The following is a 13,190-nucleotide window of genomic DNA, read 5'->3' as shown; positions in this document are numbered from 1 at the left end:
AAGAACCTAAAAACACTCTTAAAGTGAGAACACAACATTACTTTTCAAAAAAAAAAAGATTTGTAGTTTGATATGGATATTGCCAAGAAAGTACTCCAAAACCATGGATTCAACTCCTGACCTGAGTGCAGTGTGCATCCATCAGATGACATGGAAGCCCATCATTCAGAAGTACGTCAAGTAAAGAGCGGAGCATATCATCGTCAAAGGCAAAATAATTTGCTGCAAACAAACAGAAAATCAAAATTCCAACCTAAATTAGAAACTGAAAGAATAAGAAATGTAGAAAGTAGAAATAAGAAAAACAGAATACAAATGGAGAAACAGCATTTACCTCTGAGGATGAAGGAAGAGCCACTTTATGGTTTGCAACCGCCTGCATAGGATGTGTTGATCAAGCTGGATTGGAGTTAAATCATCTTATGGCAGTTGAACAAGTCTTTAAGAATTGGACTACAGAAAGAAGATACAATGATTAAAGTAAATAACTGATAATATTCTTATTGCAAAATGTGAACAGAATGCAAACTTGCAAAGTAGTTGAAATCCAACAATATGAATACCTGAACGGAATTATAGCTTGGAGGGATTTTCTGTTCCATGGAGATTTGTATTTGGTCAGCGAGTCATCCAATTGTGAGGTTTTCAACGTGAGAAATGTTGTGCCACTCCTTCCCCACGCCTTTTTCATATTCTCGTTCCAGAATTGAACAATACCCGATCGTCAAAGTACGCAGTTCTTCTATCTTGTAGAGGAAGTCTGGCAGTGCTTTTAGCCCTGGCCAGTACCAAATTTGCAACGAAGAAAGCATTGGCATTATTATGATTTCAGAAGAATCCTTTATAATTCCTTCCCATTCTTCCAAGTTGAGCATGAAACGAAAAGAAAGATGTTTTAATTTGGGGAATAGAATTCCTGAGACTTCTTCTTGTACTCCCAAAAATTCAACTCCCACCTTTTTCACATTATCCATCCACTGAATTTCCAGAATTTCAAGCGATGGCAATTTTCCAAGAGGAGGCAAAAGTTCACAATATTGCCAATCAAAGAGATGAACTTTTCTCAATTTGTTCAAAGACTTGATCCAATAGAGAGACTCGGTGGTGCCATGGCAATACAAAATGGATAAATATTCCAAATTTTGATGTGGTTACGCATGACAACAATACCAAAAATCGAATTCAGAATTAATAGCTACAGTTTTAGAAAAGTACTCACCAACAATACAGCAATACATGCAGAACCCAGCAAATGCTTTTCGAACTCAGACAAAGTAAACCAATTGAATGTTCCTGAGAACCAAACGAACAAAGACAATTAATGAACTTATTCGCAAAATTTTAAACCTGAAGAGCAACAATGAAATCTCAAATTTAACTCACCAATCGCAAGGATTTCAGAAACTTGAACCCAAATCGATTGGTGATAACTCGAACCTCCTTCTCAGCAAAATGTAATGAGAACTCAATCCCAACTAGAACCCTAATCGAGTAGAACCCAACTCGATTAGTGAGAACTCAATCCCTCTTTTCAGTAGAACTAAAACCCCAAATCTAACCCAACTCGAACCCTAATCTAACCGAACAAAAGCTAATCCAGACTACAAAGCTCGGGGTTTGGGAGAAGATGGTGATTTGTGATGGTTAGAAGTGTTTTCATACGATGGTGAGAAGATGGCATCAACAAAAGCTCGGGATTTTCTCTTGAGTTGAAAGACGGCTAAAGCAAATACTGAGGCATAAGTGATAAGTGTGCCCTCCAGTGATGTCGAGTTGTCTAATTAGCCCCAAGGCATTAAAAAATTGTTTTTTTTTATTGTTTTTTTTTTCTTTCTTACTCAGACAACGTATAGACATATTTACATTGTCTGATTTATTATATCATTGCGGGAATAAAAAATGGAAATTTCCCGCCTCTGCAATCGAAATGTTAGATTTGGCGCTTCGGCTAGTCATTTCTCATTCACACAACGGAAATAGTTCATTCTGTTGTTAGAACTTGCAAGCATAACAAATAATTGAGGTCAAATTTTCCCGTTTTGGAGGGAATGAATGTCATTTTGGAGCCACCGCTCCAAATTTTGGTACTCGCTTGCACGACAGCACATTAAAAACCATTGTATGATGATTTGCAAGTATACTCCTACAACGGAAGTAACTAAACTGTTGTCCATTTTAATGGCATCTAGGATACAATTTGGAGCCAAATTTGACTCAATGGTAGGAGGGAAATATGCCGGTCTTTTTTCTTCATTCACACAACAGATAAACTTTCTTTCTGTTGTGCCATCACCTTCTAACTACAAGTTTTAGAATTTGAGTATCTTTATACAACGAAAATTTATTAAAGGTGTTGTATGATTCAATTCTTGTCAACAGACAACAGAGGATTTGTTCTCCGTTGTGTGATTACCGTTGTGTGATGCAGTTTTTGGTGTAGTGATCCATGGAGAGACTCGGTTCTAAAAGGGTGGTGTTGGAGTCACAGGTATGTGTTTTGTGTGATAGTGCATTGGAGACTACATTACATATTACTCGTGATTGCCCTTTTACAAGACAGATTCTCCAAAGAAGAGGAGTGTTGGCCCAAGTATGTTTAAGTTCTTATGCCATATCTTTTGATTTGTTGCATTGGTTAAGTTTATGTGTCCATGACCTTTCATTACTTGACAAGACCCGCCCCCGGATTTCACCCTGAAATCCGAAGTGGCCCTACGGGGTCCACCTTAGAAGAAATTCTTCCAAAAATTTGGCAGAATTTCCCCTAAAATGGACTACCCAAAACCTGAAGAAATGAAATTTACACTTCTAAATCACCCATCCTTATTCTCCTGGAGCCACCCTGCTCCCAAATCACAACATCTTCCAATTCACATTACACAAATCTCAACTTAATAACATTAATCTCATAGGTAATCAGAGCAATTCTAATAAAAAGGGTAAACAAGGAAAACCTAATTCAAAGGAAAACGTGGAAGCCATGCTGTTGACTCCATATACGCTTGACCTCAACTAATTTCGCCTGCAAACTGGGCATTTGAAAATGAAGGGCCCAGGGGAAAAGTATTGAAAAACACGTTAGTGTGAGTGGACAAAAATAAATAATTAAGATGATTTAAATGAAGCAAACTTAAATATTTTCCCACTTATTTAAATTTATAAAACCTCGATGCATGCAACGTTTATAAAAATTTTATTTCTTAAAATCAGGAAACTGGAAACTGTAATTCAAACCTGCTGAGTATCGTATCATCGGATTAGGCCCCGCTAGCCCAGAAATAATATAAAAGTAGGGGAAGAAGATAGCCATACGAATGAGCCTCCCAGGCTAAAGTACTCCCATATACTCCCGTTATATACCCACACGCCACTAAGTGTAGCGATTAGGATATTGGGCTTCAGCATTACTGTCACAAAGACAATAACCAGCGCCACAAAGGGGGACGGGCTTCGGTGATCCCATCACCTCGCCACAAAGGCGGACATATCAATGCTAGCATGATAAATAATCACCCAAAGTATGGCAAAAAGAAAATCCGAAAACCACATAAATCCATAAAGCTTCCCCCAAATTCTCATAGTAAGCCGAAAATATCATCGACGTGTCCTACACGACAAAAGTATCTCAAATCAATAGCAGAAAGGCGAGATCAAATTATAAATTGCAATTCAGAAACAAAACCGAAACAAGAATCATCAATAAGGCATTACCAATGCCAAAACCGAAAGTCGATAAATAAATAAGAAAATGACAATAAATCAACGGCGTGTCCCACATGCAAAAATATTCTCAGGTTAATGATGAATAAGCAAGGAATTTCAATAATGAACTAATATTCCACTTTAAAATAAATACCATGGAAAATACTTTGTTGAAAAATAACATAAATCAAAGTTTCGAATCCGAGCATAACAAAATTAATATCCGAAATTCACAACCGGAATAAATCGTAGTCACTTCATAAAAATCATTATTGAAAGCAAATCCGCGAGATAAACCGAAATCAAATTCCGAAATCAATTCATATGCTCGAAAAGTAATATGTTAATTAAATAAAGCATTAATTCAAGAAAATAAACGCATGCATCATTATTTAAAACAAAAGTCCACTCATAGTACTATTCCGACAATCATGTATACGAGTCCCTTCATCGAGCAAGAGCTCGGTACATCGCCCTGTACAATATTATAATTCGTGAATAACGATTCGGCAATTAAATAAGATTCTAATATCTTATCCTCCTAAATCAAACTTCCAATTCTTTTCGGATTCAACTCAAATTTCACCACTAATATCAATCCATAGATTAAAGTATTCCATAGCGAAAACAAGGGAAATCTAAAGGTCGGATTCCCATAAATCAACCTCCGAAACTCCAAACTTCGGAAATTCACAATTGGTATCAAACTCCTCCAAAATTCACCAAAATCACATATATAGGCTCTAGATCAAAAATATGATTTAACTAGCTAAAAACATAAGCCAAAAACTTGCCCTATATGCCTCCACGCGCCACCCATAGTGGCTGTGCGTGGGGCCCACGCGCCGGCGGCCACAACATCCAATGGCCACCAAATTTTGACCGCAAAAACTACTCAACACGCCCAACATTTTTCTCAACTACCACACATTCCAATTTTACCTTTAAGTGCACGAAATCGGCCGGTGAAATTTTTCCAGAAAATTCAAAACCCTGGATTCGGGTATTTCTTCGATTCGACCTCCAAACTGAGAATTGGAGCTAGAGACTTGGGGGGAAATGTTCCATAGCTCGAGGCGCGTCGATTGACCTGGAATTGTAGCATGGGACCACTGGAACCGGAAGAAATCACCGGAATTCGTCAAATGGGACCGTCGAGCTTTTAGGCTTCGATCTCACTTTTCCGACCAAAACATAACCACCCACGGCCACAGCCATGTAAAGGAGGAGAAGTTGCGTCGACCACTTACCGGGGCTCGCCTTCTGGTGGCAGGACGGCGCCGATCTCGACGGAGACAGAGGAAGACCGAAAGAAGAGGGAGAGAGGTCGGGGGAGAGGAGAGTGAAAATGAGAGAGTTATCTAGGTAGTTTCCGAAAATGGAAGCTACCACAGTAACTTTCTATATATATATAGAAAGTTACCGTGAACAGTAAGTTCTACATTTTTGGCCATAACTTTCGCATACCGATTTTTACGTACCACATATGCATGCGCTCGGTTTAACGTCCTCTACTACTTTCATGAAGAAAATTTTCTCAAATTTTGACCCAAACTAAAAGTCAACTTTTAGGGCCACTAAAATTACCGAAACGACAGTAAAAGTGAAAGTAATTGCCGTTTACCGTCCAAATAATTAGTAAACTGGTACTTTAAGATACGGGACGTAATATTACTGAACTTGGGGGAATTTATCTACCTTTTGTGGGGCATTTGGAAGGAGAGAAATAGCAGAGTTTGGGACAATAAAAGGTGCCATGCTGTTGATGTGCTTCTTAAGTCTACTGTAAGATTGCATAGTTTCAATTTCATAATACTAGACCAATTACTCAAGGGAGTGGTCGTCCTAGAATTGCTTGATGGAAAGCTCCCTCATCTGCTTGTTGAAAATAAATGTGGATGGTTCTTTTCACCATGTCTCACGAGTGGGAAGTGCTAGGTTTGTGGTTCGTGATGAATATGGCAGTATGGTGGCTGGTGGTGGGAGGCCGTTGGCGGGTTTAATTTCGCTAGAACATGCAGAGGTTTTGGCATGTAAGATGGCAATTGAGTTTGCCTTGGCTCAGAATTTGTTACCTGCTGTATTAGAAACTAATTCTGAGATGGTGCAACAACAACTATCTAGCTCTGAAGGGTCTAACACTTCCTTTCTGGGTCGTATCTATGAGGATCTGACCTCCATATTGGCTTCAAATCCCAATTTGCAGGTTACTCACACTAGAAGAGGTGCCAACAAGGTTGCACACCTAATGGTTGCGCACGCTAGTTCTCTAGTACAGGAATGTTTTTATTTTTCTCCTCCTTCATTCTTATTAGCTGCTATTGCAGCTGACTGTTATCATATGTAACTTTCCGATTTTTCAATAAAGGCTTACCTCTTCTACCTCAAAAAAATATGACTTTATCAATAGACTTCTTTTGTTTTATAGAAAGTAAAATAAGCGTTTAGACAAGACTAGTCACAAATTTAAGAGCAATGCTACATGCAAACTATCAATATAGCTCGGCCATGGATGAATCACAACTCCACAACTCTCATCCATCCTGGCCTTTAATGCATGCACGCGCGAATCTACACCTCCCCTATCCATCGAACTCTTTCAAATCTTATAAAGCAATGACAATCAAAAGAAAACAATAATATGTCCGGTATCGATCTCTATATCATGTGGCATAAGTTGTCTCTAAGAGATCATGACTTCGACTCACCAAAAATTAATTGTTGTAATTATGAGTTGTTGATGTGATAAAACAAATAATAATATTAACTATAGAAGAAAACAAGTTGCAGTACAAGTGAGCCAGGCAGCCAGCTATAGAAAAATCAAGTAGTTTTTATGACGATGAAACAAATGACGTACACTTTGATCAAGTTTATCTTCTCTTCTAGTTTTATAGCTTGGATACACTCTCCTAGGAACAAGTAGTCAAAGAATCTATCACCAGCTAGCATGGAGGTACCAATTTCAGTTCGTGAATAGATGATTAGCGAGAAATAAATCTCAAATATTTATTTGGATAAAACCTTTTCTCTTCCGAAATTTCAATACTCCTGAGTACTCGATCTTAATCATGCAATATGTGTAGATGTGTAGAGATACATAATTACTAATGGCTTGGCTTTAGAATGAAAAAAAACAGATTGAGAAATCTATATGACGTATGCCAGGGGCAGAATGACTTGTATTTTAGGATGGGGTCGTGACCACTTACCTAATTTTAGCCTGAAAATTGCCCACTTACTCCACTAAGAGTTTTTTACTCTCATTTACACAATTTAATATTTAATGACAGTTTTACCCTTAACGCTATTAATTAATTACATTTGCATCTCCTTGTCTCTCTCCACTCTCCCTGATCTGTTCTTTCTCTCGCATCCCCCATTCTCTCTCTCACTCTCTAACCCTTGGCTTCTCTGAAATCTTCAGAACCAGACCGTCGGCACTCCTGCTTGGCTATCGTATCCGACCTCCTCCCCTCGCTTCCCTCCCAAAGCGACACCCCCAGAGACCCGAAGGCCAAGGCGGGGCTGCAACTCAAACGATCGTCTTCAGTCTCAGACTTCTCGCCTGCTGCGAGGACTCCAGTGAGAGAGGAGGAGGCAACGACGTTAGTGCTTGTGTGGATATTGGATCGATCCGGTCGAAGAGATCGGCGTCGGCACCGGCGTATGCATCGTCATCTGCGGCGACAGTAGCCTCGCCTTTGGACTTGTTACTCTTCTTGGCCTTCTTCACCGTCGACTTGGTGTCCTTGGACGATGAGTAGTTCGCCGCCGCCGTCACCCTCCATGGGCCGTCGGACCTTGGGCCCGTCACTGTTGCCCTTCGAAGAATTGTTCGCAACATTTCTCACTCTTCACTCCCTCTCTCTTTGGGGTTTTGGGGAGAAGAAGAAGAAAGAGGCTACTGGGAGATTGGAAATTTCACACTTCTTTGGGCCTCTTTTGAGTTTAGCTTGTCCAATTCAAATTGGGCCTAGATTTTGAAGCGGTGAGAGAGGAGGAGGAATAAATTTGAAGCAGTGTTAGTGTTTGGATCAACGAGGTTTGCTTTTTGTTGGTATTTGCATGCTTAATTGAGGGGCAATAATGTTTCTACTGGGGCAATAATCACATTATTGGGTGGCAATAATCATATTATTAGGGGACAATAATGTTTTTATTGGGGGCAATAATAAGATTATTTATTTGGATAAACCTCCGAAAGCTTTCAAAATTCAAAACATCTTCATTTTTCACTAATTATTGATCCCCAATAACAAGTTTATGGGGAGCAATAATATGATTATTGGAGGGTAATAATATAATTATTGGGGGGTAATAAAATCAGACGACGGAATCCGGTCACCAGTCCGGCAGTCGGATTAGGGATTCCGGTGACTGGTTGTCAGATTTCGGTCACCGGACTCCGGAGTCCCGTCACCGGTCGCCGGAGTCCGGTCACCGGTCACCAGAGACCGTGGCCGGCCACTGGTCACTGGTGCACAGTAAGGTGGAGGATGACTTCTCTCTCTAAGTGAGAAAGAAAGAAAGGGCAAAAAAGTCCCAAAAATAAATAAAAAGAATAAAAAAAGAATTAATTGGGTATTAGGGAAATAATCTCTTAGAGTGTTTTGGGTAAATGAGGTTAAAAAACTGTTGGTGGAGCAAGTGGGCAATTTTTAAGCTGAAATTGGGTAAATGATCATTTCCCCTTTTAGGATTTGACACCTGAAAGGCAGCTCAACAATGGAAATTCCACTACTCTTGCTTTCTGCAGGAATTTAGGTTACCGGATGTGTCTTAGGGAAGAATTTTAATCACAGGCGGATGAAGAGGTAGTCATTAGTCAATGGCTCTCTGGATTGTTTGCTTCTTCCACTTCATATTTTGCTGATGAAACCAAATATGTAACCCATTGGACCATGTCTCCCTTCACATTGTTTCCAAAGAAGACCTGGCATGGTTAGTTTCTATGAATGTGCACTTTGAAACAAAACGATGTGCACTTTGATTTAGTTTATCTTTTCTTGCAGTTTTATACTTGATTGGACACACTCTCCCAAGAACCAATTGCCATAATCAGAGGATCGTGATTGTTGATCAATCTGATCTTTCAAGGCATCTTGAACATATGCCATAGGATCAAAAGTGCATTCTGCCGTTTGTCTCCAGAGTGCAATTTTGTATTCTCTTCATGTCATTTTCTCTGTCTCCCACTCTATATATTACTTTCTCTTCCTCCAAATAGCTTGAACAAAGATGGGTTTGCTGTATATCATCTTCAGGTTCACATTTTCATTACTCTCTCTGTTCCTCTCCCTCTTCTCTTTTCTCATGATCAGAATCTTCACAGGCAAGTCCATAAGAAACCAAAACTACCCACCTGTAAAAGGCACCATCTTTAATCACCTCTTATACTACAACAAACTATATGACTATCACCACCCGAGTTGCGAGAGAATGCCCAACTCACCGGCTTCTTGCTCTAAACAGCAGCACAGTATATACATGTGACCCTCGAAACATTGAGCATTTTCTCAAGACCAACTTTGCTCATTACTCGAAAAGTGACTATAACCAATGTATTATGTCTGAGATTTTGGGACAGGGCATTTTTGTTGTTAATGGAGAGAAATGGAGGCAGCAGAAGAAGCTTGCTAGCTTTGAGTTCTCAACAAGGAATCTTGTTAGAGTTGTTTTTGAGTTTTTGGATTCCAAAAGGGTCTTTGATGTGCAGGTGAGTACATTTTCACTCTCAAAACCTATGTACATCATGTAATGAAACTAACGACTTAATAGGTTACTATGATCCAACTTGTAGGATTTGCTTATGAGATGTACCCTGGATTCCATATTCAAAGTTGGGTTTCGAACAGACCTGAATTGGGTCGAGTGAAGAAGGGATTGCATTTATGAAGGCTTTTGATGAATCAGCTGCTCTAATCCATTCTGGAAGTTGAAAAGATTTCTCAATATTGGTTCTGAGGCCACTCTTAAACAGGATGTCAAAGTCACCCATGATTTTGTGCACCAACTTATCAGGAGAAAGAGGGAACTTCTAGCTGGCAAGAAAGATGGTGTAAGTGACAAGGAGGACATACTATCAAGGTTTATGGAAAGTGAGAAGGATCCAGAGCAAATGAATGCATGACAAATATCCAGGTGATATAATTCTGAATTTTATGATAGCTGGCAAAGATACAAGTGCAAATACATTGTGACGGTTCTTCTACATGCTCAGCAAGAACCCTCTAATACAGGAAAAAGTTGCACAAGAAGTGAAGGATGTTGTCTGTATGAAACACGACGCTGACATTGATGAATTTGTGACGAACATAACTGATGCAACTCTTGAAAAGATGCAGTAGCTTCATGCCACACTAACAGAGACCTTGAGGCTCTGCACTGAAGTTCCTGTGGTATCTAATTAATACTCAACTTTCTCAATAATGTCTTTTTTCCTGTCCTAATTGTATTGTTTAAATCAAATTCTAAGGATGTACTAATTTTCATGACTTTTATCTTGATTTTTACTCCAAGAATGGGAGGTTTGCAGAGATAGATAACATTCTTCCTGATGGCTTTAGAGTGAAAAAAGGAGACAGAAGCCTTACATTTGGGGAGAAGATGCTGAGGATTTCCAACCTGAAAGATGGCTCGATAATGGAGTTTTCAAGCCCGAATCACCTTTCAAATTCGTCGCATTTCATGTTAGTATCATATATTCTGTTCTTAATTTACTAATTGTTACATATGTTGATCATCTCTACACTCGCAGGCAGGACCTCGGACCTGTCTAGGGAAGGACTTTGCTTACAGGCAGATTAAGACAGTAGCAATGGCTCTCCTTTGCTTCTTCCGCTTCAAATTGGCTGATGAAACAGGTTATAGGACCATGTTCACCCTTCACATAGATGGCACCCTCCCTGTGCTTGCACTTCCAAGGGCCACCTCATAGATTATTTTCATATGAAGCAAATATCCTTTGTAATTACCGGATGGAACAAAATTGATAGAGTTTGAGTAATGACAGTTATTCAAACAAGCAACAACACAAATAAAAGAACACAAGAATTGCTGACGCAGTGTAAACCTCTCCACTGAGGAAACTTCACTGCGTGGCTTTTAACGTAGCCAACACGAGAATCAAATCCAATATGAATCAAATCGTTACAGATCACAAGTAGTGGTATTCAACACAACCACATTGACTAGCAACAATGCTAACTTGCTCACAACTGTAAAAGACCTATTCTAAACAACTATGAAGCAATCTGTATAGATGAAGAAATCTGGACACGCCTTCAAATTCAATCTTGCCTTGAAGCCTCACTGATCTCAATCACATATGCAAGTGATGAATGCAGTGAACAAGCAGTATGATCAATCAATCAAACAAACAATGAGAGTTTTGTAAAACAGTTAGTGCAGACTATGCAGCACAATTAAAATTCTCAATCAGAAAACTCTACATCTCATAATGCAGTTTCAAAACCTTTTATAGAAGATAAAGACTCCCCCTCAATCCAATCACATTAAACACCGATTGAGATAAACATGGAAAGGTTTTTCAAAACAATATGCAATCACAATCTTTTATCTGATATGTATTCAAAACAATTCTAAATGCAGATAAGATTTCCTAAACTCCTTTCCTTAAACACTATTTGAATTGGAGAGTTTAGACCCACAATATATGCATCAATCACATGCAAATTGATATGATATGCAAATTAAAAGCTCTCTAAACCTAGACCATATTTTCAAAATTATATGGAGAAAGAATCGTGTAGAATCAATGCGTCTAACCCTAATTGATTCTTATTAGGAAAGATCTTTTTAACCAAAGATTGCCAATTAAATTAAACAGACCTAAATCAATTAGGTCTTCAATGGGACGATTTTAACTGGTGAAAAAAATCTTTGCATAATAAAATTTAAGAATAGAAAGATACTTTCCAAAAACAAACTTCCTAAAACCTAGGACTGACTCAAGGATTGCAACACAGATTGCAATCCCAATGCATATGCTGACTCATGAGATGCATTTACCTGTAACGTATTTGAGATCAATATTAGGTCCTTTTCCAGCTTCTTCAGTGATGAATTGTCATGATATACTTCACTAGCTTTGTATGGGAATGCCAACAAATAACATGTACAAAATCTTGTACTTACAATCTCCCCCTTTGGCATTCCTATACAAAACACATCTAATTAATACAAACTCCCCCTCAACAAGTACTTGAGGATCCTCACTTGGGAAGAAGCCTGCAATTCCTGTAACACTTATCACACACACCTTGTAAAAAGCAAGTTAAAGATAAGGCATAGGAATGTCAACGCAATTTCAAGATCAATATCAAAAGATTTAAACAATCAAAACACAAGTTGATCAAATTCACCAATATTCTCCCCCTTTTTGTCTAGGAATGACAAAGGCAACCTTCAGCTTGTAGTTGATGAACAAGTGAGAGCACAACATAATAAAACTGAACATGTAGACACAGCTTGTGAATGAACCCAAGAATACCAGCTCTTGTGCTGCTCGTACTTGAGTGAATAAATAGAGGAGCATGCAACAAGGAACAAAAGCACATACTTCAAATATTTCATTCCGATATCATCATATTCCTTTGTCTTATTCCCTGCATGGGACTCAGAACCTCAACATTGGTATCTTCCCACTTCTATCAATCTCTATGTGCATGGCCTTCCCAATTTTCCAAAATTTAATGCAGCAGCTAATTCCAGAGCTTGCAAGAACCATCCATGAATTCATTTTCAAGTAGATAGAGGAAGATAATGAACTAGCTTATGAAGCACACAAAAACTGAATATCGTTTTTTTTTTTTTTTATATATATTTTTTAATTTTTATATATATAACGAAAACGCAAAACTAACAACCTAAAAATAGCAAAAAGGTTTCAATTTTCTTCCCCCCACACTTAAACCAAATATTGTCCTCAATGTTTGACAAATAATCACATGTAATGAAAAGATTTAAGTATAGAAAGAGAGAGAAAAGAAAACAACAAAAACAAGTATAGTTAAGAAAAGTAGAGAATGCTCCCTCTTGTAGACCTCCCAATGCACACAACCTTTGGAGACGAACTAAAGACACAAACCTCAAGGCTAATTAAGCCTTGACTTCCTAACATAAGCTCCATGCCAAACATGCTCCAAAGGTACTCCAATAATGCTCAAAGACAATAGGAAACATCACTTGTCACAAACTGATTTCAGCTAAAACCTTGCAGCAGTCCTACTTCCGAGGCTTATAGCTCATCCATTCAGAATCAGAATCCAAAGATCCTACTTGGAGATGAAAGTTCATATTCAGGGATTTCCGTACATATGTGGCGCGAATTCTAAGTCCAAGGGATGTGAAAACTAGAGACCTGCAAAGTTAGCAAAAAATACAGAAAATTGTCAGAATGCTGACAGAATGTCCTTTGTCCATTCAAACCTGAATTCCGGAAGCTACAGGGGTCACATTCAGAA

General features: G+C 38.7%; 1 pseudogene; it reads left to right on the top strand.

Annotated features, from left to right (window-relative positions):
- The first annotated feature begins 8,943 nt into the window (after positions 1-8,943).
- Positions 8,944-10,642, top strand: LOC112173284 (annotated as a pseudogene).
- Positions 10,643-13,190: the final 2,548 nt, after the last annotated feature.

The sequence above is a fragment of the Rosa chinensis genome, chromosome 1 (genome assembly GCF_002994745.2).
Source record: "Rosa chinensis cultivar Old Blush chromosome 1, RchiOBHm-V2, whole genome shotgun sequence".
NCBI classification, from domain to species: Eukaryota; Viridiplantae; Streptophyta; class Magnoliopsida; order Rosales; family Rosaceae; genus Rosa; species Rosa chinensis.
This window is presented reverse-complemented; position numbering and strand designations above follow the sequence as displayed.